The sequence below is a fragment of the Anguilla rostrata genome, unplaced genomic scaffold, assembly GCF_018555375.3.
Source record: "Anguilla rostrata isolate EN2019 unplaced genomic scaffold, ASM1855537v3 scaf0468, whole genome shotgun sequence".
NCBI classification, from domain to species: Eukaryota; Metazoa; Chordata; class Actinopteri; order Anguilliformes; family Anguillidae; genus Anguilla; species Anguilla rostrata.
In genome coordinates this window covers 1-4580 of record NW_026985977.1, presented here as the reverse complement: position 1 = coordinate 4580, position 4580 = coordinate 1, and the positions used below count along the sequence as shown (strand labels likewise).

Here is a 4580-nt window from a genome sequence, read left to right as displayed (position 1 = left end):
CACGTTAATTAGCACTAAACAGGCACAGAAAACAAACAGATTGGGGGAACTGGCGCCCTCTAGTGTGACGGTTGGATTCAGGTAGGGTTATTTCCCAAAAATATATAAAAATAATTGGCACCCCTAAAGATTCTTATAAATAAAATCAAACTAAATCTACACCAATATTAAGAGAAACTCTTGTGGCCTTCCATTGCTTCCTGTTTCACTGGAGGATTAAACTGAGAACCTGCTTGTGGAACCCATTTTTCATCTTCACCACAGAGAAAGACAAAGAACTGACAAATGATTGTCAGTTGCTGACCGTTGAAAATCAGGCAATGGATCAAAAAATAAACTGAAGCTGCTAGTTACCACTGTGAGGGCAATAATGAAGTTTAAAACTGCTGGAGGGCAGCATGGTGGTGTGTGTGGAGTTTGCATATTCTCATCCCATGTCTGCATGGGTTTCCTCCCACAGTCCAAAGACATGCAGGTTAAGCTAATTGGAGACACTAAATTGCTTGAATGTATGAGTGTGTAAGTGCATGGTGTGTGTGCCCTGTGATGGCCTGATGACCTGTTCAGGGTTTTTTCCTGCATCTTGCCCAATGCATGCTGGGAGAGGCTCCAGCCCCCCTCACAACCATGTCCAGGAACATGATGTAGGATGGATTTAAGGATGCATATACTGAAAAGAAAAATATGGTGGTGGATCTTTCATGTTATGGGGCTACCTTGCTCACACTGGTCCTGGGGCCCTTGTTAAGGAAAGCAGCATCGTGAACTCTACCCAAGTACCAGGACAATTTAGCCCTAAACCTGACTACCTCTGCCAGCAGACTGAAACTAGTGGATCTTTCAGCAAGACAATGACCCCAAATTCACGTTAAAATCCACAAATAAAAAGGTTAATGATGCAGAAGCATCATTGTGCAATGGCTACAACAGTGACCTGGCCACTCGACAGAGACCGCACTCCTCTCGGTCAATGAGTCGCTTCACGCCGCACAAGCAGCCTCCCATTCATCTGTCCTGATCCTCCTAGACCTTTCTGCTGCCTTTGACACCGTCAACCATCCCATCCTCCTGTCCTCCCTGGCAGCTATGGGGATCTGTGGCACAGCACTTGACTGGATTGAGTCCTACCTCTCCGGTCGCTCCTTCCAAGTCGCCTGGGCTGGTGCAGTATCAGCACCTCGCCCCCTTGCCACAGGAGTTCCCCAGGGCTCTGTCCTTGGTCCCCTCCTATTCTCCCTGTACACCCAATCTCTTGGTCCTGTAATCTCTGCCCATGGGTTGTCCTATCATTGTTATGCCGATGACACCCAACTCTTTCTCTCCTTCCCGCCCTCTGACACTCGGGTCTCTGCTCGCATCTCTGCTTGCCTGAGGGACATCCAGAGCTGGATGGATAACCACCATCTTAAGCTGAACCCAGGCAAGACGGAGATGATCTTCATCCCTGCTCCATCCTCTAACCTTCTCGACTTTTCTATTTCCCTGGGGGACACTGTGGTGTCATCATCACCCACCGCAAAAAACCTTGGGAGTGGTGATGGACAACAGACTGTCCCTCTCCCAGAACATCACGGCGGTGAGTCGAACATGCAGGTTCTTCCTGTACAACATCCGGAGAATCCGCCCCTTCCTCACCACCTACGCAACCCAGCTCCTGGTTCAAGCGATGGTCCTGTCCCGCTTGGACTACTGCAACTCGCTACTGGCTGGTCTGCCAGCATCCGCCATCAGACCCCTGCAGCTCATCCAGAATGCTGCAGCGCGTCTGGTCTACAACCTCCCCAGACATTCCCATGTCACCCCCTGCTCACTGACCTCCACTGGCTGCCTGTTATGGCTCGCATCAAATTTAAGTCCTTGGTGCTTGCATACCAGGCAGCTAAGGGGTCAGCACCAGGGTACATTCAGAGGATCATCAGACCCTACACACCAGCCAGACCTCTCCGTTCGGCCACCTCTGGACGCTTGGCACCTCCCCCTCTTCGCGTCTGCACTTCCCGCTCCCGTCTGCTGTCTGTCCTGGCCCCTCGCTGGTGGAATGACCTCCCCGTGACGGTCAGAACAGCAGAGAATCTCACCACTTTCAAACGCAGACTGAAGACTCATCTCTTCAGGCTGCACCTCTCCCCACCCCTCTCTAGCCTATAGTTCAGCTCACTGTATCTAGCTAGGATAATTTGATTATGTTAGTGTATCTGGCAGGATTGTTTTTGTATGATTAGGTGTGATTCCAGTGCTAGTTTGTACTTGGTAGGATTCTTGCTTGCTGAACAAGCTTACTCTACAGGGTTGGAGTCCTGATCGATGTGGTCACTTCTGGCACTACGATCCTTACTTCACTCTAGTGTTTCTTTTGCGCCTCTACATCATGAAACCTATGCACTTGTTGTACGTCGCTCTGGATAAGAGCGTCTGCTAAATGCCTATAATGTAATGTAATGTAATGTAACAGGCTAAAGACTGCTGAACTCCCTGAAAACCTGTGACTCAATTGAACAGCACAGCCCATGAGCACGGATCAACAAAGACATCAGGATCTGGAAAGATTGTGGGTGGAGGAAGAGTCTAAGATCCCTCCCAATGTGTTCTCTGGTCTTATGAGACGTTATGTAAAAAGACTCAGTGCCATTATCCCTGCGAGGGGAGGGTGCACACAGTACCAAATACAGGGGTGCCAATAATTGTGACGCACAATTTTTGTAAAATTGTATCATCTGAGAAATGTCATTTTGGTAGTTTCCATTATATCATTAAATATGCTCCATATGTTGGACAATGAAAATATACCTCATCACTGGTAATCTTTATATTCAACAGTCTTAGTAATTGTTATCATGGGTGCAGAATATTTTGGAGGGAATTGTATTACTGTACAAGTTTATGGCTCAGTTAAATTCCAGATTTGTCCCTGTCTGTTCTATGAGATTTGATGTATGGGTGTGTCTGTGTGTATTATGTCTGTGCGTTATCATGTTCTTCTTGTGTGTATTTACAGGTCTGCAAATTTGGGTGAGAACCCATTTGTGAATCTGATCTGGTGTATTCAGGTGTCCTGAGACAGGGGGCGCTGTTTCTAAAATGAATTCCTCAGAGAAGACCGAGACTGATGATGGAACCCATGGCCCTGCGAGAAAGAGGTAAAAATGCATGAACAGGGAGTCAATGTGCTGTGAGTTAGAGCTGCAGTAATAGGATGAGTTTAACTGGAAGCTCTGTCTCCATGTGCTGTGAGTTAGAGCTGCAGTAAGAGGATGAGTTTAACTGGAAGCTCTGCCTCCATGTTTTGTTTACAGGCTCCAGGTAGATCGGGCTGGGTCACCTGTACCCAGCTGTCTGTCTATGAATAGTGACCGTTCAATGGATCTTCCAGTCGACTTCAGAGGAGAGTTCAGAGGTGATCAAAGGTAATGAAACACGTTCGTATTGAATTATACCTGCAATAAGAGGATCATTTTAACTGGAAGCTCTGTCTCCATGTGCTGTGAGTTAGAGCTGCAGTAAGAGGATGAGTTTAACTGGAAGCTCTGTCTCCATGTGCTGTGAGTTAGAGCTGCAGTTAGAGGATGAGTTTAACTGGAAGCTCTGTCTCCATGTGCTGTGAGTTAGAGCTGCAGAAAGAGGATGAGTTTAACTGGAAGCTCTGTCTCCATGTGCTGTGAGTTAGAGCTGCAGTAAGAGGATGAGTTTAACTGGATGCTCTGTCTCCATGTGCTGTGAGTTAGAGCTGCAGTAAGAGGATGAGTTTAACTGGAAGCTCTGTCTCCATGTTTTGTTCACAGGGTCCAGGTAGATAGGGCTGGGTCACCTGTACCCAGCTGTCTGTCTATGAAGAGTGACCATTCAATGAATTGTCCAGTCGACTTCAGGGGAGAGTTCAGAGGTGATCAAAGGTAATGAAACACGTTCGTATTGAATTATACTTGCAATAAGAGGATCATTTTAACTGGATGCTCTGTCTCCATGTGCTGTGAGTTAGAGCTGCAGTTAGAGGATGAGTTTAACTGGAAGCTCTGTCTCCAAATTCTGTGAGTTAGAGCTGCAGTAAGAGGATGAGTTTAACTGGAAGCTCAGTCTCCATGTGCTGTGAGTTATAGCTGCAGTAATAGGATGATTTTAACTGGAAGCTCTGTCTCCATGTCCTGTGAGTTAGAGCTGCAGTAAGAGGATGATTTTAACTGGAAGCTCTGTCTCCATGTGCTGTGAGTTAGAGCTGCAGTTAGAGGATGAGTTTAACTGGAAGCTCTGTCTCCATGTGCTGTGAGTTAGAGCTGCAGTAAGAGGATGAGTTTAACTGGAAGCTCTGTCTCCATGTGCTGGGAGTTAGAGCTGCAGTAATAGGATGAGTTCAACTGGAAGCTCTGTCTCCATGTTTTGTTCACAGGCTGCAGGTAGATCGGGCTGGGTCACCTGTACCCAGCTGTCTGTCTATGAAGAGTGACCGTTCAATGCATCCTCCAAACAACTTCAGAGGAAAGTTCAGAGGTGATCAAAGGTAATGAAACACGTTTGTATTGAATTATACCTGCAATAAGAGGATGATTTTAACTGGAAGCTCTGTCTCCATGTGCTGTGAGTTAGAG

The 4580-nt window shown here is 46.9% G+C and overlaps 1 long non-coding RNA gene across 1 annotated transcript; it reads left to right on the top strand.

The window, feature by feature from the left end:
* The first annotated feature begins 581 nt into the window (after nucleotides 1–581).
* On the top strand, nucleotides 582–4493 carry LOC135246531 (uncharacterized). Its single transcript, XR_010327744.1, has 4 exons — nucleotides 582–3137; nucleotides 3294–3404; nucleotides 3780–3890; nucleotides 4382–4493. It is a non-coding gene; the product is annotated as an uncharacterized LOC135246531 (long non-coding RNA).
* The last annotated feature ends 87 nt before the right edge of the window (nucleotides 4494–4580 follow it).